Here is a 23,503-nt window from a genome sequence, read left to right as displayed (position 1 = left end):
CTGAGCCCCCCTGGGACACATGCAGAGTTAGCTTGCCTGGAGTTAAAAATTACACAAGCCAATTCTCTGAAGCTGTGCGCCCCATGAAGCCTGAGATCAAAGGGCATACCATCCTTCCTCAGAGATATGGGCCAGAGGTTTGACGTATGTTAACAACATATTGTCAGAGGTCTACAGGTGCTCTGCCCTGAGGAAAGACATAGTCGTTACTTCATACTGAGTAAACTAAGTGAACACTTGAAGTCCTCTTCCATTAACTCTGTTCCCTTGTGGCTACTTTATTCTTTGTGATCTTTATTTAGATACCTGCCCAGAGATTACTCAGTGTCTAGAAGATGTTTACTACAGAAGTGATTGTGTTGATATGGTAACAGGATATTTTCTTTCAAGTTAATTTCAGATAGATAAAATGAAGTAATGGTGAAACTAACAGATAATAGATTAAGTGTGTACGTGACAAGAAAAGTATAAAATCAAAACCCTGAATAAAGAACTTGGCTACACGCCATCTCATACCATGTAGTCTGTTTCTTGACTTAATAATTACAGGAGCAGGACGGCACCTGTGGCTCAGCGGGTAGGGCGCCGGCCCCATATGCGGAGGGTGGCGGGTTCAAACCCAGCCCCGGCCAAACTGCAACAAAAAAATAGCTGGGCATTGCGGCAGGCGCCTGTAGTCCCAGCTACTCGGGAGGCTGAGGCAAGAGAATCACCTAAGCCCAGGAATTGGAGGTTGCTGTGAGCTGTGTGACGCCATGGCACTCTACCAAGGGTGATAAAGTGAGACTCTGTCTCTACAAAAAATAATAATAAAAAAAAATAATAATTACAGGAGCAAGTTTATACCCACGGCAAAGCTGCTATTCATTCGCATCTCTGGTCATGCAACATACTTCACTTAGAAGAACTCTCTCCAGTTCCATCCAGGTTATTACAAAAGATATAAGTTCACCATTTTTTATGGCTGAGTGGTATTCCATAGTATACATACACTGCATTTTTTGCCACTTTTTTTTTTTTTTTGAGACAAAATCTCACTCTTTCACCCTGGGTAGAGTACCATGGTGTCATTATACCACACAGCAACTAAAAAATCTTGGGCTCAAGTGATTCCCTTGCTTCAGCCTCCAAATTGCTGGGACTACAGGCATGTACCACCATGCCTAGACTGTTTTTCATAGAGACAGGCTCTCTTTTTTGTTCAGACTGGTCTAGAACTCCTGAATTCAGGCAATCCACCCACCACAGGCTCCTGGAATGCTGGGATTACAGCAGCAAGCCACCACACCTGGCCTATGTACCACATTTTCTTAATCCACTCATGTGTTGATGGGCACTTGGTTGATTCCACGTATTTGGGGTTGTGAGTTTGGCTTCAATAAACATTCAATGTATGTACCTATTTAATAAAATGACTTTTTCTCCCCCTTGGGTAAATACCCAACAGTGGGATTACTGGATCAACTGCTAGGGTTTACTTTTAGTTATTTGAGGTATCTCCATGCAATTTTGCACAGAAGTTGCACTAGTTTGCAGTCACACCAACAGTGCATAAGTGTATCTTTCTCTCTGCATCCATGCTGGCTTCTGTTGTTTGGTGATTTTTTATAAAAGCCATTCTCACTGGACTTGGGTGACATCGTAGTTTTGACTTCCCTGATGACTAGAGATGCTGACCATTTTTTTTATATGGTTATTGGCTATTATTCTATCTTCTTTTGAAAGCTCCTATTCATGTGTTTTGCACACTTTTATGAAATTTTTTAACTTTTTTTTGCTAATTTAATTGAGTTCTTTACAGATTCTTTTAATCAGCCCATTATTGGATCTATAGCCCATTATTGGATCTATAGTGCAAATAATGTCTTCCACTGTGCAGGTTGTATATTTACTATATTGATCATTCCCTTGACTGTGCAGAAGCTTTTTAATTTGAGCAGTTTTCATTTATTTGTGTTTGTGGTTGCTGTGATTACTGAGGGATCTTATTCCTAAATTCTTTTCCTAGGCCAATGTCTATAAGAGTTTTTCCAACATATTGTTCCAGAATTCTTCTAGTTTCATTTCTTGGTTTGAGCCTGTTATCCATTGTGAATTAATTTTTGTGAGTGGTAAGACATGTGGATCCTGTTTCTACATGTGGTAGGAAATCTTCTACATGGGGCTGTCCAATTTTTCCAGTATCATTTCTTAAATAAGGATTTTTTTCCCTGGTTGTCTACTTTGTCAAAGACCATATGACAATATGAGGATGGTTTATATCTGATTTTTCTATTCTAATCCATTGGTCTATGTCTCTGCTCTTATGCCAGTACCATGCTCTTTTGGTTACTATAACCTTGTAGTGTAACTTGAAGTCTGCCAAAGTGATGCCTCCCAATTGGTCCTTTTTGCTTAAGGTTGAATTGGCTATTTGGCCTCTTTTCTGGTTTCATATGTAGAATTATTTTCCAGATATGTGAAAAACAATGTTGGTATTTTAATAGATATTAGATTGGATCTTTAGATCACTTTAGGTAGCACAGACATTTTAACAATGATGACTGTACTGATCCATGGGCACAATATGATACATTTTTCCATGTGTTGACAACTCTGTGATTTCTTTCCTCAGTATCTTGTTGTTTTCCCTATAGAGTTCTTTCACCTCTTTGGCTAAATCTATTCCTAGAATTTTATTTACTTTGTTGCTATTGTAAAAGGCATTAACTCTTTTAATTTCATTTGAATTTTTTTTAAATTCCAGGTTAATATGGGGTACCCATGATTAGATTACATAAAGCACTATCTAAGGTTAAAGTCTACATTGTGGTTGTGTTTTTCTCCCAAATAGTTTGATTTGATTCTCAGCCTGACTGTTGGTATATAGGAATGTTATTGATTTTTTTTAATTGGGTAGGAGCACCAAAACAAGCTATCACTATTTATTTTTATATCTCATTAAAAATAACAGCTAAGTTTAAACTCAGCAATAACAATGAAAACTGTGATCTGGTTAACTTTGCAGATTTTATCATCAGTAAGCAGAGGCAGAATAAACACAACTTGCAATGCCATAGACATTTTTATAAGACTTGTATTTGAGACCTAGTTCTACCATGGGGTTCTGAGGTAGCTTTAAGAAAAGTAATCTCTGGAAGTTATACCATCTCCAACATAAAAAAGCATAAAGTTTTGACCTCAATGGCATTGTTCCTCAATTAAATAACAGAGACAGAACATTTAATTATGTATGGCTTGGCATATGGGAAGAGTACAATGAAATCTAGTTGCTATCTTCAGATTTAAGACAAAATCATTAGATCTGGCTTAAAATTGTCAATGATTTAAACATCTAAATAACTATTATGTAAAAGTAATTGAGATATTCTGAGTAATGAAGAAAATTATCACAAAAACTAAACAAAATAAATATAATAGCATAGAATTCTAATCACAAAGACAATTGATATAACATAAAATAATACCTAAAAGCATTAATCTTCTTGAAGTCAATTTCATAATAATGAAAAGCTGTCAAGATCCATAATTTAGTTCAGGCTTATCAAATTCCCAATATTTTCAATGTTTTTCATGTCACTCAAAATGACAAAGTTTGAGTTCTACTTTGTCAAGACTCAGCACAGGGCATAGTCTCTGAACCACAGAAACCTAAAAGTAAAAAGAATTAATGTATCCTTAATACTTCAAGATTTTCCATGAAAAATTGCATAGCTTAGGGAATTTGGGCTCTCCAAAAATAAAAATCATGTATTAAAATTAAAGGAATATTGAAATTAAAATGTATTAAACCTTTTCACACTTGAGGTGCAAAATGAAATAAAGAGGCATAGTTTTGCAAACCAGAGAAGATCTTCATATTTGTTTAATGTTGATCTTCAGGGGAAGGAAGTGAAATAATGTAGAGGGAAATCATCTGAAAAGCATTTAGGTGATTTTTAAATAATAATGGTAACAATGAAAAACCTCCAATGCTAAAAATATTTATGTTGATTCTATAAAATTTTCTTTCAAATAGTTTGAAAGCTCAAATTATTTTTTGTTATTCTTAATGGTTTCAGATAACATATGAATAGGAGCTTTACTTATAGAAATAATTATCTGACTTTGTTTTATAAAAAAATCCTAACATTTAGTGTTGGTATGAATTGCAAAATATTCAAAGTGTTTCTCTGCTTAGAACAGAAATAATCTTATCTTTCATTGTTCTTATGGGGAAACAAAAAACGTGGGAAAATATACTACTCAGCAGAATCAAGACAGAAATGTAACATAGGAAAAGCCAGTCTTTAGCAATCAATGCACAGGTATTTTTTCTGCTTTAGGAGGCTGCTTCTCTTATTGACCATACTCTTCTGAAAAAGAGGTGATCAATTCTCAGATGTTGTATATCTATTAGTCAGAATGAAGCACCTTTATTTTTTCCCTTAAAATTGATACATAATGGAGAAGTGGATTGACTTTCCAATTTCTGAGAATCAGAAAGTGTATTAGTACATATCTCTGAATTTGTTTATTTTAAAGCTGATGACCTTCTCAGCATTCCTGGAATCACAATAGTCAGGGAAAGTTGTCTATGATTACGGCCACACTTATGGTTATATATCAACATATAAAAGATCACTGCACTTTTACAATTAAGTTATAGATCAAATTTTGTTCTCATGCTAAAGACAACAAATTGAATTAAGCAAATTTGGAAACGCGTTATTCTTTTTATAATAGTGATTAATACATTATTCTATTTGGGCTTCTATAACAAGATAGCATAAATTGTGTGGCTTATACACAAGATATATTTTCTCATACATGGGACCAGACACTAGGAAGTTCAAGATCAAAGTGCTTGAACATCTTATGTCTGGTGAGGCCTTTTTCCTCATAGGAGGCATTTTCATACAAGATAGAAGTGGCGAAGAAGCTCTCTGGACCTCTGTTACAAGAATACTAATCCCATCTGTGAGGGCTCCACCCTCATGGTCTAGCCACCTCAAAAATTCCCACCTTCCAAGACTGTCACATTGAAGATCAGATTTCAACCTATGAGTTTTTATGGACACAAACATTTAGACGTAATATCAATATCAATATTGATCAATATGCTTACAATTACTCTGCTCTTAGGATTTCTCCCTCATAAAACTTCTAAGTAAAGAAGTATACCTCAAAGAGTAGACATCATGGTGCCCTGATTTTCAACAGTCACAGAATCAGTTGCAATCTAGGTTGTGGTGGGACAAAAATGTCCTTAAAATCTTTGGCCACAAAATAAAGTTTTATTTTGTGCTTATGCTCATGTAGATACTCTATGTGTTTGACACTCCAGGATGCAGATGAACCAGGCAGGCTTTCTCTGGATATCTTAAAAATGGGTCAGAGACATGGGGCATCACACAATGGCTATTACAGCCAATGAATCTCACTTGGGGACCCTGTGTTCTACATCATGGACGTAAGTAACCCTCCTATAGAGCAGGCACCAAGGAAAGGAAATTAGAATATATTTCCACATTTCCCTTTATCCTATTTGGTTTACAAGTGAGAAAATTAGCCTTAAAAAGTACAAGTGATTTTTTTCAGATAATATCGCTATTTAATTATCATGTCTGTCCCAACATGCAAGTTGAATCATAATCTTCTTTCTCTGAAGTTTAGGGAAGATAAATATAAAAGTATTTGAAATATTCCAGCATGTTTTTCAAAAGAGGAGAGAAAGAAAACGGGAATAAAGCAAATGGTGGAAAATGTGTCTTGTGACATTCTCCATTATTAAATAAATTATTGATAACAGTATATTTACTATGAATTTATGTATTGAATGGATAGCCTCTACTTATTTTCTCATCTAAAATAAATATTCCCTTGGAAAAATAGTTTCTGGTAAGAAATACATAATATTTGGTAGGTTCCTATGTAGAATAAGTTACTTTCTAGAAGTCTTTTACTTTTCAATCTGTTTAAACTCTGTAACTCATTATTTTATTCAGTCCTGAGCATGAAATAGTCAAATAATAGACACTCCTTAAATATCTATTTAGATGTTGAATAACAAATTGTGCCTTAAAACAAAAAATCATTTTCTACTGTGTTTACCTGATAATACTGAAAGCCTGGAAGAAGGAAAAATAAAAATAAACAATATCATTCTTAATGCTGTTTAATATTTAGGATTTTCATATGAATTATTTGTTTAAAGTTTTTAGACAAATTAAATTTAAATAAAAAATGAAACAATTTTTTTTTTTGTATGGAGGCGAAGGTTCATTAAAATTGGTTCAGAAATATGAGTTAGAACTCAACTCTGCTCAAATTAACAGTATAAACCCAGAAAGGTCTTCAATGCTCTTGTTTTCGTTTCCTCACTGATATAATAAAGGAAATAAACTAAATTAGTTCTACATTTACCCTAACCTCAAAAATATATAATCTATATTTTATATATGAATAAGATCTTATTCATACATAAGGGGATGGGGAAAAGGCTACACCTGTGATGGGGAAAAGGCTACACCTTATTTAAAGCATAAATCCATATACCTTATATTCTTCTGTCTAAACCATATAGCAATGGAGTTTTATTTTTTAAGTGCAAAGTGGAAACACTAATACATACATATTTTACTCTTCTATGCATGCAATCCCACTGTAATTGGATTTTCCAGTGAAAACTTAATGTGAAATGAGGAATAATATATCATTATCAGAGATAATGATGAGCAGTGCTTCTATGAGTGTTCATCTTAATTTTAATTTTATTCTATTTTACAGTACAACATTAGGAGTAATCCTTTATAAGCATACAATGAAATATCCAACGATCAGGTACAATCCCTCTATATCTTGGCAAATATGTATTTAAGTCTGAAAGTATTTATAGGCAAGAAAAATAAGAAGATGAAATCCATTAAAATTCATTTGGTAAGAATTTAGTAATGTACATGTGACATAATAAGCACTTTCCCCCATATTACCTTATTTAAATAGACATATTATTTAACATACTATAGCAACACAAGAAATATGTCTGGGTTCTCTCCTTCTGTCTTTAATGAAAAAACTATTGTTGTAACCTTAGCTATTCCTGCCAGCATCAGTCCAATATTAAGCTGTGAGCAAGATCGTTCTCAATTCATAATGAACACTCAGGTTACATAGTCACTTGATACCTATGATCAGATTTTCATTTTTTACCATATCCCAGTATCATTCTAAGTGCTGCCTCTCAAAAGAAGAGCTATCTGCAAAAATGACAAGAATTTACTCCCAAATCCTGAGATGTAAACTCCCTATACTGTAATTTACAGATGGAACTCCCAAGAGCTCATTAGAGCTTTCCTATTTGCTACAAATCCTTTCAGTATTGTTTGTTTAAATGTTTTATTAAGTACAAAGGGCAGAATAGCTGCCACAGCTTCCAGACTCACTGCAGGCCTTTGCTTGCACTAGGCAATACTCAACTTGGCCTTCTTCCTGGGTGCCCAGTGCATGTGCTAGAGTAGCACACTCAAACAGGGAACGTGGTCTCCGTCAAGGAGAAGAAGGCCAACTAAGTGTGCTTCCATGTTAATGGGATGTAAGGCGAAAGTGTAGTGATTTTCCTACACCTTAGATAAAGTGTGATAACCAGCTCTTACCCATAGGACCACCAGAAACTTCTCCAAAAGAAAAGACCTTTTAATTTCTTTCATGTTTTCCACTTAACCTCTGGCATACAATGTGTTACCAAAGGATTTAGTTACTTTTTTTTCCTTCTTTCATCATGTCCAGTAACTAAAAAGTAGTGACAGAGTGTGATATCCTACAGGATATTAGGAGGATTAAGATTTTCATAGACTGGACTATGGCAGATAGGAGAATTAACACAGAAGCACAAAATTACAGCTATATTCTGTCAACCAGGCAATAATGAACTTCTTCTGTTGGTCTTTCTAAATGGCTAGAGAGATTAACAGCATTTGGTAGATCAACAACCACATAACTGGTCACAGAGTTTTGTTGATTTGCTTCAGTATATATACCATAAATGGAACAGCAGCTTAAACTGGATGGTCTGATTTTGATTTCCCATAATCATTCTCCAAGTGAATCTTCTTTAAAGATGATTTTGTTTAAGATGGGGCAGAAATAGCCAAACTTTGACAATGGTTTAAAATTATCCAGTGCACTCAATACTAAAATGAAATCAATGGAAAAACAACTACATGCACTAACGAGTGAAAAACGCAAGTATATTCAAGTTTGTGTTGAGGGGGAGGATTGGAAAGCTTTCACCCAACAGGCACATGGTGAGAGTTTACAGAACACCTTTGGATGAAGGGCTTAACTAAAACTTGAACTTTGCCTTAGAAACACAAACAATGTAACCTAATTATTTGTACTCTCATATTACTCTGAGTAAAATATAAAACAAAATAAAATTCTTAGCACACATTTGTTGCTAAATAAATATCACATTCTTCTTCATTCATTTTTAGGTGATTGTTTAATAGAGACATAATGATAAGCTCAAAGGAGGATTGGTGAGCATCTGACAAAGAGATATGTTACCTTTTCCCAGAGCTAATTTTTTTTTTGCAGTTTTTGGCCAGGGCTGGGTTTGAACCTGCCACTCCAGCATATGGGGCCAGTGCCCTACTCCTTTGAGCCACAGGCACCACCCTCCCAGAGCTAATTTAAAGATTTTCTTCTTCAACAGCAAATTCTTCACAACTGAGACATATAAAAAGAAACATTCTGTTATTGTATTGACATGAACAAATATATGTTTAATCCTTGATTCTAACCATATTTGGATTCCCTATAATGTAGTTACCCTCTAAAGAGAAAAATCAATCACCATCATTTTTAACTTAATCTTTCTGTTTCATTTTTGAAAGCCTTAAATCATATCTGATTCCATTTCTCACTTAGTAAAGGCATGCACTCTATTATTGTAACATTTTTGTAGGTTTTTTTAGTTGTTGTTTTCCCTCATGGTAACTATCTACGTATTAGCCTTCTGGTAGCGTTCTGAATCTTTAAGTTGGAAATACTTTTACTTGACAACAGAATAATTAGGTATAAGAATTTTATTAAATTCTTGATGTTTAAGAGATGTGCAGACCTTCAGAAATTTAAGGTTTCTAAAATTTATATTCTTTCTTGTTAATTAAGAAGACAAGGGTAGAATCACTAACCTTGTTGGGTTCATATAACCCATAAAACCCTGGCAATGTAACACATAAAGCTTAGGGTGTCATTCCTATCAGACAAGGATTCCAGTTTTCATAATTATTTCTTATAGGAGTGTGTGTGATCACAAAGAAGGGACTGAATGGGTATGGCTAGTTTATCTCAAGGAATGCTTCTGTTTGGGTTCTATTCATCTTTATACCTTTCTGGTCATACAACACCCTTAAGGGTTTCATATTAATTTTCATATTCTGATGCACATCATTGATTATCAATTACAACTATCAATCAGTTTACATAATATAATATTTCTATAACCAGGTGCAATATGATTGGCCAACTCTACTTGGTGTTTAGCAAGCTCAACAGAAACCTCATTCATCTTGAATGAGCACACATTCCTTGACTTAGTCATATAATGAGTGTAAGGGTCAAAACTTCATGCAACCATTAAGGGGTTCCTTTGTATCCTGGTGTTAGAGTTAAGTAGTCATAGATTATATTTGTGTTTTTTTGAAATCTCGTTCAAGTGTCTATTGCAATAAATATATTTTTTATGTTATTTAATGAATTCTTACTGCGTCCTTGACTATTATGTTTCTATCACTTTTCTAGGCTCTGGTAAAGACTGATATAAAAAATAAAGATACAAAAAGGACATTGTGAAGTTCATTATAATGAAACATGAAGAAAATTAACAGGTAAGGTGTGAAAAGTGCTATTAAAGTTGTCTCCATTTTTCTCTTTGTCTCATGCGCTCAGCCGTCATTTTGCCATGTTATCATACAGAGTGACAGTTCTTGGAAGATGCAGGGACCATAATCCTGGACTTCTCAGGCTCCAGAACCATAGGATAATAAACTTGAATTGTTCGTAAATTACTCAGTTTGAAGTATTCCACAATAGGTGCAGAAAATACACTAAAACACCTATTTTTAAAAGGATAATTTTGATTTTTGAATAAAATAGGAATTAAGGATTAAATGGGGAATTGGAGAAATCAGTTCAGAAACTATTATAAAATATGAGGAGAGAGTCATTGGCTATGGATTGGATATCAGGGGTCCTCAAAGTACGGCCTGAGAGCCACATGAAGCGGTGTGATTGTATTTGTTCCCGTTTTGTTTTTTTACCTCAAAATAAGATATGTGCAGTGTGCATAGGAATTTGTTCATAGTTTTTCTTTTTTTTTTTAAAACTGTAGTCCAGCCCTCCAACGGTCTGTGGGACAGTGAACTGGCCCCCTGTTTAAAAAGTTTGAGGACGCCTGGATAGGATGATAGCTATAAGTTAAAAAAAGGGCTTGCAATTAGGATATATTTCAATGATTAAAACAACAGGATTTGCTAATGCATTTAATTGTGGATCTGAAAAAGAAGATTATAAAATTACTTCACAGATTTTTAAAATCCTTATATTCTTTTTATTATTGCTTCTATACAAAATGTTCTTATTTCATCAAATGCTCCAATATTATATCTTTGACTTAATAAAGTGAACTTTTCTGATTTTTATCCTTATCTCACTATATTTTATCTCTTTGTACCAAGGTAACTATTTATTCTGATGTTATTGTTATTCTTTTCCAAGTGTTTTATATTGAATAAAATATATTTTGATTAGCCAAAATTTTCCATTAAAAATAAATGGAACAACTTAGCTCAAATACAAATTATTAAGCATAGTCTGCAATCAAAACTGGTCAGCTGGTTTCAACATTTCAACTAGAAGGCAATCCCAAATACTAATTAATTCCCATCACAACTCTTTATAAATTAACATGTTTCTCAAACTGGAATCCAGGCTTATGAAAATAGCTGGATGATTAGAGAGGGAATAACCTTCAATTTTTTGATTTACTATATTGATCCTAACTAAATTCCTGTTTTAAAACAGTCTTTTGTAATGATACTGCCTACTATTTCAATACATGAGTTTCTGCTGTTCCCTCAATGGAAAATTGTTCAACATTCTATGGGTTTTTACAATGGACTCCCAGGATGTAGAAATTCTGAATTGTGGTAGCATGTGCTGAACATTAAGTATATTTTTAGTTCTGACTCCGAATATATCATGTAGCGAAGTTATGAGAGTGTTAATATGAAAAACTTGAATGAAACATGTTTAGTGGGTCATAAAAAAAGTAGTCAATTATGGTTTTGCAAAAGCCCTTTTAAAGCTGAAAGATTGTTGGTATAAAAAGCTAATCTGTTTCTGTTACTAAGGTGTGTGATAATTATATTTATGTTATCAAGGGTGAGTGGGCAAGGATATAAAGGAGATCAGAACAGATGAGCGAGGCTCCATATTACCTAATAGTATTTTCACAAAAAGGCATTAAGATAGGGCGGCGCCTGTGGCTCAAGGAGTAGGGCGCCGGTCCCATATGCCGGAGGTGGCGGGTTCAAACCTAGCCCCGGCCAAAAGCCACAAAAAAAAAAAAAAAAAGGCATTAAGATAAAAAGCAATGTTACTATTTCCCTGTATAAAAGAAATTATGAAATTTTAAAATTGTGCTAATGGAAGCAAAGTAAAGTGGAGAGACAGGTGAAATTGATCACTCTGAGCATCTGGATTTAGTAAATCAATCTGCTCAAAATAAATGTTTATAATAGGAATTTAGTAGCATAGGTAAGTTGCTAATTTATGAATGTGGGACCTAACCCTCCTCCAAAACACTTTATCAAATCATTTCTTTTGCACACTGGTATGCTTCAGAAGAACTGCTTTCAGTGTCTACATGAATATTTACCAACAGCAGATCAGAGGTAGCTAATTCTATTTTCCTAACATTGATACATACATTGGACTTGTTCAGGCAAAAAAATCTAGAGAGAATAATACATTTATATCATGCATTAAGGGAAAGCACAATTTGAAAATAATAAGTAATTTTATTCTGACATTAAAATGCAAAGCTAAATTATGTTGCAGTTTATATTTATACCAAGTTTGAATTTAAGATTATAAATTTTGATAACCATTCATTTAAATTACATTTGAAATCCTAACAATTTCTAGTACTTTATAGAGCATTAATGACTGAGTATGATTATAAGAAGGATAAAAAATGAATATTCATTGCTACAAATGTAAGAATAATAACACTTTATGGATTAAAATTATGTACCTCATTGTTAAAATTTAAGGAATGAAATCATGTTATAAAAGCATAGTACCATAATACCTTGATATACATACTAAAATCTTGGACTTCATAAATAAATTTATAAAATATTTTTTTAAAAAAAAGTTGTAAAGTTTGATTTTATAGCCAGTAGTGGTAGTCCCAGAGTAAGTAGTATTGATTATCATACCGTACAGGTATGGAATATTTTCATTATCACAGAATTCTACAGGACAGTGCTATTACAGGAATATTAAATACATAAAAATAGTTTCATGAATTTTCCATATTCTTTTTTGTTTGTTTTCACTAAATATGTGGACCACCGTGGGGATTTAATATGAGACTATAATTTGCTTGCAAAACACATAATCTTTAGTTATTTTGAATGCAGAGTCTCACAGGAATGCCATTGCTTTTCTTTAACTGTTTTTCTAAGTCAGTTCAGAAAAAAGAAGTTTAAATTAAATCACTATTGATTAAACATCTCCCAGCAATAAGTCTCTCATTTCGTCCTCTTACATGCATTAAAACTCAGACCAATGAATCTTTACAAAGAGAATATAATGTAAAGTCAGGAAAGTGGAGGACGTGAACATTCAGGGCATGTTTTTATTCATTTGTACAGAAAAGTATATTTCCATTCAACTTTTGCAGAACTCTGAAATAATTATACAAGGCAATCTTTTCTAAAATGAAGAACTCCTAAACTTATTTGGCTATGTACACAGACTTAATTTTCATGATAAGTATAATTTCAAAATGATTGCAATTATATAGTATTCATCATTGTTATAAGGTTTAATTCTTTATGTGCCACTTTTTAAACTGACAACTGTGAGGTCGCATATTCATCCATATTTCTCAGGTCCTTATTAAAAGAAAAACTTTACAGAAATTAAATTGAGCAGAATTTATTTGAAACCTAGTATGGTAGCTCATCCCAGTACTGAGGGAGGCAGTGGGGTCATTTGAGGTGAGGAGTTTGAGACCAGCCTAGCTAACACAGCAAGATCCCCATTGCTACAAAATTAAAAAAAAAAAAGCTAGACATGGTGGTGCGTACCTGTAGTACTAGCCATTCAAGAGGCTGAGGCAGGAGGAGCACTTGAGCCCAGGAGTTCAATGCCGTAATGAGTCAAGATAATGTTACTGCACTCCAGCCTAGTGAGAGGGACCCTCTCTTTAAACAATATAAAACAAAATAGAGTTTTTTGTGTAAAAAATGATTTCATAAGTTGGGCAGCATGCAGACCCAGAAGAGGTAAGAGAGTGCTATTTAGTAGTGTGAGCAGTGAGATTTTAAAGGCTGAACAGGCAAACAAAGAAATCATCTAATTGGCTACATCTATGTGTCTGCCTTATTTGGACATAATGTGATGAGTCTATTGCCTTATTTGCCCATTGTCTGATCAGCTGACTGCTGCTGATTCACTGATGCTTAGCTGTGATTGACCAAAATGCGGCTATATGATACATAAATACAATCCTAAGTTATGCTTTAGTTTGTTTACTTACTAAGTTAGATTGTGGTTTATTACTTAGGAACCCAAAGTACATGTATAGTACCCATTTATGGACTCCTGCTTACTTATTCAACACCTCTCTTAGCAACCACTATTTAGAAATAATGGTGAAATACCTGGTTCAAATGCAGCCATTATCCTGTGTTTAAAAATAAATGATCAGGATTTTGGACTTTTCTATGTGACTACTTAATTCATATACTTGAAGTAACTTAAAAGTTGGAGTTTCCTGTTTTATTAATTTTTTTTTTTACTGTGCATAGATTACATGAGACATGCTCTAATATTGCTTCAGATATTATAATTTTCTTTTAAAATCCCAAAGATTCTTGTTTATCCTGTTAAGAAGTTTATTATTTTTACCTGGCAATACGGCAGTGCACAATAGTAGACGCACAATATTTAAGTACAGCTAAGCAAATGGTCCTCTGAATCTGTCAGAGGCACAGCTTGTAATGTTTGATCAACACATATTTGTTGGATGAATTAAAATGTCCCTTAGAAGACTAGAAGAGGGATTGTATAATCACCAATCTTCATTCACAAATATAAAAATAAGCATTATTTTCTCAGGTGAGTCCACATATGCTAATCAAAATTGCAAATCTTCCCGAGTTCTGTATTTTATCCACTGCAACTATAAGAGACTTAACACATACACACACATGTGTGCACACACACCCAACACCCAATTGAGTTACCAAATATGTGTCTTTGGGATCTTTCCATTTCTTTCCACTTTAGTGTACTAGATGATAATCTGGAACATAAAAAGCCTATCCAGGTGGGCAATACATAGTTTCATTGAAAAGAACAGTTAGATAACTACTTAGACTTTATGTTTCAATTTACATTCCTTCCATGTATTATACTACAAAGAGTGGAATAACCGAAATGTATTGGTTTTACGACCTTCAAAAAAGTCTCTTAAATTCTCCAGACAACAGTTTACACAGCTGAAAAGTGTAATCAGTAATATCTGCCTTTGTGAGTGTAACACTTGCAAGTATTAAATTATTAGTAAATCTCTGTTAATATTCTTTGAATGTAAGAACCAATATTTCAAGATGAAAAGATTATAAACAAATAATCTTGTTAATATTTTATTTTAAGTACTCACGAAGAGCAGACAATAGCAGTATTAGTCATTACAAATTCTATTTAAATGTTGTTAGATAAAAATATCATCTTATTGGCAGGACACACGGGGTCATACCTGTAATCTTGGCACTCTGGGAGGCCAAGGCAAGTAGATTACTTGAGCTCAGGAATTCGAGACTAGTGTGAACAGTAAGACCTGGTCTCTACTAAAAATAGAAAAATTATCCGGCATGGTGGCACATAACCTGTAGTCTCAGCACTTTTGAGGCTGAGGCAGGGGGATCATTTGAGCCCAGGAGTTTGAAGTTGCTGTGAGCTATGATGCCATGGCCCTCTACCCAGGGTAATAGAGTGAGACTTTGTCTCAAGAAAAAACTAATTATCTTGTTATCATATATCTGCCTTAGAACTTGATATTTTTTTCAAATACTCATTAGTTGTTGAGAAATACTAACTGTATAGTTTATAGCTGAATTATAATTCATTATTTCAAATTAAAACAATATTTTCAGAAATTAAAGGAAATTTTGTAGCTGACAAGAATTTATGTCTTAAGGCTTCAAGAACACTGGCTAAAAAATTCCTGTGTTTTATGGATTTTGACTTGGAATATAAGATGCTACAGATAATCTATATTCTAATTTCACATAAATGCCATTTTAAACTGTTCTAAGTATATTGATTTCTAAATAAGTACTATAAAAAATTGGCAAACATGCTTAGGTGACTCCATTTAACCATCAGTAACTTTGCAAGCCCCATTGATTGACTTACTGAATGAATATAACCAACAAATATGAGAATGTAGAAATTCTAAAATAATGACTATTCTAGCTAACATCTAAGTAATATACTTTTCTAGAGGTAATGATTTTAGTATTAAAATGGAAGATAAAAAAGAAACACAATTTTTTTTTTTTGTAGGTTTTTTTTTTTTTTTTTTTGGTTTTTGGTTTTTGGTTTTTGGCCGGGGCTAGGTTTGAACCCGCCGCCTCCGGCACGTGGGACGGGCACCCTACTCCTTGAGCCACAGGCACCACCCTGAAACACAGTTTTTTAAAGTACTAAAATTCTTGATGGAATGTACGAATCAAATAGTAAAACTTCCAAACAGTTTCTATTGCTCTAAAGGAATTCATGTGACTGACTGATTTTTCTCTCGTGATTGTACCTATCATTTTCATTGGTAATATGACTTATTATGGAAGTTATAGTTTGGCTAATATCTATAAATGCTGAGTTACAGGGAATAGAATTGCTTTTTCTGCATTTGATCTTACAGGCAAAAGCCACATTTTAAAATCCATTGCTCTAATTATATTCAACTACTAAAGCAGTGTTTTGTCATTTCTCCTCCAGGACACCGATTGATGTTTTTATTTTCTATGAAAACCAGCATGATCACTCAGCAAGGATTATACCTTATTTTCTGTAAATAGAATATGATAGTAATATTGGAAGCTCTTGGAAATTATTTAAACCTTGTCATGTCTTCTGCCTTCATTGAGTGATGATTAATGAGGCAATATTTGCAATGTGTAATAAGTTTCATGACTGAAAGCTGTTGAAAAAAATAATAGAGTAAAAGCACCTCTTGCTAAATAATAAAATTTCCCCATTTTATCTTCTTCCTAGGAAATCTAGAATAAAAATAAAATATTTATGACATTTAAGAAGCCAAATTAAGAATTTGTCTGTTCGCTTTTATCACAGAACACTTTATATTTCTTGATTTCTTGGTTAGGATTTCTGTCTTATTTATTTATTTATTTATTTACTTTTGCATTTTTTGGCCAGGAATGGGCTTGAACCTGCCACCCCTGGTACATGGGACCAGCACCCTACTCTTTGAGCCAGAGGTGCCGCACTGGTTAGATTGCTTTTCAGCAAGCATCTTACATAGATAATAGAAAAAGCGGGAAGAGCAAAAACATCAACAGTAAAAAAAAAATAATTAAATGGTTAATGATTTTTTGGCTTTTTACTTCCCCTTTGTAAAAAATAATTACTGTGAATAATGTTCTTGTTTCACATATAATTATCATGTAGTTTCTGTTTTCTATTGTACTATGCAGTAACTTTTCTAATTAAAGGTACAAAATGAGAAAGTAATGTGTATTTAGTGTCAATTGTACTTTAATATTTTAATTAAATAAAGTCAAATTGCATGAGTTTATCTAAATTTATTTTTCTCTTGTTTTTATTTTACTTATTTTTCTTATTTATTTGTTTAGTTATTTGGGTATTTTTAGAGACGAGGGTCTCACTATATTTCTTAGGTTGATCTCTAAATCTTGTTCTCTAAGGATCCTTACATCTTAGCCTCCCAAGTCTCTGGGATTACAGGTGTGAGCCACTGTGCCAAGCTAATCCTATTTGTCTACAGACAAATAATGTTTCTGTTATTTAAAAAAAATTCTAGAATTTTGACTTCAACCTGAAACCACATTTACCCATTTACAAAGATACATTGAAAATTGATTAAAAAAATTAATGTGAAATATCAGGCTAATACCATTCAAAACTATATAAAGGCATACACTAAAATATCAATTTTACTTTTATTTATTCTTACAAGTAATACCAAGTTACATCCAGTGTTACTATATTTGCTATAAAATACAATAATCATTCAATGTAGAATGTTTTAGAAATTATGAGCATATCTTCAGAAATCTGCTAAGTCGTGAGTAAACTAAATTTGTCAATGGGAATTTTATTATTAAATATATTTTTGTTCAATATATTTGGCTGACATTTTGATATAAAAGGCAAACAACTCTCACATAATTTAATTTTTAAAGATGAATGTAATATTAAAAGTTGTTACAATTTTGATAGAAATTTGTAACACATTTGGTAATTCAAAATCAATTCAAATTATTTTACATAATCTCTCAGCTAGTACTAAATATTGAAGTGATTTAGAAAATTACCTGCATAAATATAACCAAATATAGCCTTGTTTAAGAATTATTAATGATATGGGGGAGTGTTTTTATATGTAGGCAAATTTTAAATGCCTTTTTTTGAGCAGAATTTCCGTGACAGTATGTGTTTTGTCCATGAGAATTTTTTTCTTCTCTACAGATTAATAAATTGAAGAACTTTTAATATGAATCTAAATTTAGAAGTAAACTAGAATTTTTAGTAGCTCAGAAAATGTGCCAGACAAATGAACAAAACTGTTCATTCAAAATTATTAGGCAAAGAGCCCTATTGATCTTGAAGGAATTAGTTAAAATTAGTAAAGAATTATTAAAAGGCAATAAGAGAGAAAAAAATTATAATGTTGGTAATTGATAATTATTTTCTTTTACTTAAAATGACTTGTTAAATTGCATACTAATGTTTTTCTAGTCTATTAATCCATGTACATAAATTTATTCACTTCCAGAGTCAGAATACAATGGTACTTCCTAATAGTGTGGTATTGCTGTTGTTTTTCTTAAAATAGACTCATTTAAAAATAAATCTTATTTCATGTTCTGAAATAAATCCTATTTTCTCGATGAAGTCTGTATTTGGGTGCAAAGTTACTAGATCTTTTTCTTCTTGCGTAAGAATGTTAGATTAAACCTACCACACAAAGAGAGGGTATTCTTTCTCCAAACTTTAATGAAATCATGACCATTTTATCTCACTAGAGACTGAACAGAAACAATTCTATATTGTAGGAATAATTATCAGTTGAGGATCTGGGTACTCCGTAAGTCCCCCATAAAAATTATTGTTCTGAGTAAACCTCCATCATCTTCCACTAGACTGGCGCTCATGTTATAGCACCCCGGTGCCAGCATTAGGCAGGGCGTTGGAAGATTCTGTTTTGTGATATATGACCTCTCAAACAAAATGGTAGATACCAATGGTTGTGACATACATTATATACATTACGATTTTTTGTCTACTTCTGCCCTACTTTGTCCTGTAAATCTAAGCTGGAAGGTACTTCACGACACCCCCAGACCCCCTTGTCTTCAGCATCTCAATCTGATTTCCACAATTTGCAGTGCGTTCTGCTAAGGTTTGAAACGCGGAGGGGAAACAGAAGCTCTTCTTCCTCCAGCAGTGAATGTCGGAGATCAGGTGGGACTTTTCCCAGTGACCTCTGTGCACCGCTGCCATGCACATAGACTACAGAGAAATTTTTAAGCAAGTATCCTCTTCTCGTTGACAGCAGTTGTTTTCTAACTGTATCTATCAGGTCAGCAAATCTGAAAGTCAGTACACTGATGGTTCTAGCTCATCTTCCAGGCCTACCAATGCCTTTGATGCTTAACTCATTGCCTTATTGAAATGCCTGAATATTTTAACTAAACCCACGGACAATAAATGCATTGAACCATAAATAGTTGTAAAGGTGAGGTGCTATAAAGATTAGAGGAAATTTCTTAAAAAATAAGGGAAAACTAGGAAAGCTGAATATTCTTTAAAACAGAGAATCACAATATCAATAAAAGCAGTTGTTCTGTTAGAGGACTCCAACAAGTAACCAATTCAAGACTTTCTCTGAACGGACAAAGTGTCCAGCTTTAAAAGGATTACACAAAGATGGACATAATGAGTAAAGAAAAGTCCCACATGGATTCACTACAGTGAAATTTGAAAGTTCTAAAGTCCAAAAAAAGTTTCGAAGCTCACAGAAAAAAAAAAGTCCAGAAAAAAGATCAAGAATCACAACTGTATTAATTTTCAACAGCAACAATAGAAACTATTAGAAGACATTATTCTTAGTAAAGCATCACAAGAATGGAGAAGCATGAATCCTATGTACTCAATTTAGATATGAGGACAATTAATGACAATTAAGGTTATGGGGGGGGAGGAAAAGCAGAAAGAGGGACGAAGGGAGGGGGGTGGGGCCTTGGTGTGGGTCACACTTTATGGGGGCAAGACATGATTGCAAGAAGGACTTTACCTAACAATTACAATCAGTGTAACCTGGCTTATTGTACCCTCAATGAATCCCCAACAATAAAAAAAAAAAAAAGAAAATTTTAAAAGGCATTCAAAATTTTAAGGTTAAATTCTTTCAAACTCATAATAAAATTTCCAGCCACACGATAAATTGCAAAATAAAGTTTAACTGTCATAAAAAGTCTCAAAAAATTTATTTTCATTATTATTTTTTTCTGAAACCTTCTAAAGGAGATATCTCACCCAAAAAATTTTTATTGTTTAGAGATAAATACTGGAACAGGATAAGGGACTCTCAGATGACTGTATCCTAGGAAATTAAAATGATATTTAGAAACAATAGGTTTGCATATTATAAAAGGAAATCTTCACGTGGAGAAAAAATAAAAGGAAGAATGATTAAGTCTACGGAAAACAAACAAGAAAAAGATGTATAAAACGAAAAATATAATCATTGTAGACTCTGCCTCAGTTGTAGAAAAGGAAGGTGACTTATACAATATGTAAGGTAAGTAGTATAACCTCATATTTGTTAATAAGATGCCAATAAATAATCACAAAATACAAGCATATTATGTAAATATATTCAGAAAACTATCAAAAGTTATAGTAAAAATTCTTTAAAGTGGCTGCCCCTAGAGCAGTGTACATAGGAAAATGTGAGAAATTTTTCTTTTTCTTTTCAAGGATGCAAGAAAACCTACTTGACATTTTCACCTCTTTATATATAATATAATAAAAGCAGAAGTTGCTGTTTAATAAGCCCATTAGTCTGAATTGGGTTAGTGATTTTTAAATCAACTGTGCATTAAATTTTAAACTCTAAATTATGTGTTGTGGCAGCATATACATATTTAAGTGAGCATGCGTTTTGTACAACAGAAAACAATAATCATATTTTAAGATGAATAGAGGACACAAGTATGCTGTATTTCTTAAGTTTTTTTTTTAATGTGAAAATATTCACCTATGAACATTCTACCTTAAGATATAAACTAACAGAGTTGTTTTTCTTAGAAGACCATCACTGACCTTCCACTGTCTTTTCTTGTACTGAAAATTGCCAGAGAGTATTTTAAGGCCCTAATCCTAACTCTAATGGCTCGTTTCCCCAATAACCTTACAAATATAGAACAATTTTGATGCCTATCCTGAAGACGGGTTATATAGCAGCTGTATTATGATTAAGACTTGTAGAAATTCTTGCTGCATGACCCCAGTTTCAGTTTTGAAATTGTTCTATTTTGCATACTATTCTGCACAAAGAATTTAGAAGGAAAAAGTCTTACATAACTGTGATTGTTCGTTAGCTTTGTTTTTGTTGTATGTTGTTTCCATACCAAAGTTCTTTGTTTTTTAAACAAAGTTTTTATATTTACTATTCTCTTTACTAGCTTAAATAATAAGAGATGCATAAATTTGGCAACCTGGTGACTTTGAGGAATGCAGCCTGTCAATAAATGTTCTTGCTTCTTCAGTGGTTGTCAAATTCTTAAGGAATGCCTTTTCTTCTTCATAATGTCATATTTATATGATGACAATATGGTACAATATTAATAATAATTTAATAATCATTATTTCACAAAATATTTTCTCTACTAGATAATTAAATTTTATCTTAACATATTATTCATCTTAAATAATAATTTAACTGATAATAAGATTTCAAGTGACTTGGTTTATTCTTCTGTATGACATTCTTAATTTCAAATCTCTTCCAATTGAAAACTTTTTTAGGGTTTCATTGTTTTATCTGTTTGGTAGTCTGTTTTGCTTTATAATTTTCTTCTCTTATCCTGATGTATGAAAATCAGAATACAGAGACTTAAATTTCTTTGAATGACCTTGTTTATAGAAATACAATACAATAATATTTGATAAAAAGTGTCTGCAAGATAATTTTGGCTGACGTGGGAGTTCAAAAGCTATTGAAAACTAGCATTCTTAGCAAAATAAGGAAGAGAGTGTTAGATTATGTTAATCTAGCAATGCCCACAGAAATGGTATTTAAATGAAAGAAGGAAAGAGACATAGACTCATTTGGTGAAGCAAAATGTTGATGTGATTAGAGCTTTTCCTTTAAAATCCTTAATTTTTTTTGTCTCCTGGGAATAGAAATAACAATATGTCATACAGATCATTCCTTTCATAAAGCTTTTCACATAAGTTACAAGAAATTGTATTAACTTACTTAGCTGTATAGCATTTTATGGCGGGGAGGAAGAGTTTCACTATGTCACCCTCGGTAGAGTGCCGTGGTGCCACAACCTCACACTCTTGGGCTTAAGAGATTCTCTTGCCTCAGCCTTCCAAGTAGCTGGGACTATAGGCACCCACCAGAATGCCTGGTTATTTTCTTGTTGCAGTTGTCATTGCTATTTAGGAGGCCCAGGAACCCGCCAACCTCGGTGCATGTGGCTGGTGCTGTAACCACTGTGCTATGGGTGCTGATCCTGTATAACATTTTCTATAGGAAATCAAAACTACTCATTTAGCTAAAAAAATTCATAAACTTTGTATTAATTAATCAAACCTAGAAGCAAGTGCTCAAGGTTATATCACCACCTTGATGTTGTTATTTCTTTAAATCATCAATCCTTACTATGGAGGTCATTCTATGAATTTAAGCTTTGAATAAATTGAGGTCTCCCTAAGGACACCACTAGAATGTATGTGAAGGTGTGTTCTCATAATTTGTTTTAATTTAGTCTTATTCACAGATTTCAGTCATACTGCAAATTCACAATGTTTATATAAATTTCAAACTTCCAAAGAGTCATAAAGCAATTGAATATAATTTTTATAAGATAGTATGAAGTGAATAAATGGTAAAAAAAAAAAAAGACCTACTACGCTATATCCAAATACTACATAGTAGTGGACCAAATGATCTAATTGTCAAGTTCTTAAAATAACAACCTATCAAATATCCACGAACTTGAAGTAGATGATCTTATGATCTTAAGCTGATTTTAAAAACACTAATTCCAAATTAAATAACTTTTTACTGAGTATAGTTTAAAGATCATAGATCACAGTGAATTATGGTATAGCTTTCTCACTATGACACACAATACTTATAATAGATAACTTAGAAACTATTTCTGATACTTAGTTTATAAATTTACTTTTAAGAAAAGGCAACTTTATGAATAATAGGGAAGGAAATTTCTTGAAGTTGGCACTAGCAAAGAATTAGATTTATGGATTTCAAATTCAAATAGTAAACTGATTCATTTGGAGCATGGCAAGATTAAAAACATAAGAGCCCATAAAGTTTACATAGAAACCTTCAAATAACTATAGTCAATTGCTTGTGTTTGTGTTAGCAAACTTTAACAATGCTTTCAGAGTATTATGGGATATTCAGAACTGTGATAACAAGCTAATTGTGTGTTGTTTATCCAATATTATTTCTTCACCAATGGAACATATTGTAATTGTATAGCTATTCAAAAATATTTTAGCTAAATTTATCTTGGGTAAAGTATAGATTACATATTGCTTAAAATAGATTAAAATATGCTTTAGAAGAAAGCATATTCAAATAGGTTAAATAAAATCTACAACATTGTCTGGATGAATTGACATCTTTATTGATTGAAGGGTAATTTAATAATTATCTATTCCAGTTCTTTCAGAGAAGGCTATCTGAAAGCTA

At 32.8% G+C, this 23,503-nt stretch overlaps 1 pseudogene; it reads right to left on the bottom strand.

Moving 5' to 3' along the window:
- Positions 1 to 23,503, bottom strand: part of LOC128567386 (eukaryotic translation initiation factor 3 subunit F-like) — a 120,249-nt pseudogene that overhangs the window by 18,086 nt on the left and 78,660 nt on the right.

The sequence above is a fragment of the Nycticebus coucang genome, chromosome 16 (assembly GCF_027406575.1).
Source record: "Nycticebus coucang isolate mNycCou1 chromosome 16, mNycCou1.pri, whole genome shotgun sequence".
Taxonomy (NCBI): domain Eukaryota; kingdom Metazoa; phylum Chordata; class Mammalia; order Primates; family Lorisidae; genus Nycticebus; species Nycticebus coucang.
Note: the sequence above shows the minus strand (reverse complement) of the source record. Positions and strands in the feature narration are given on the sequence as shown.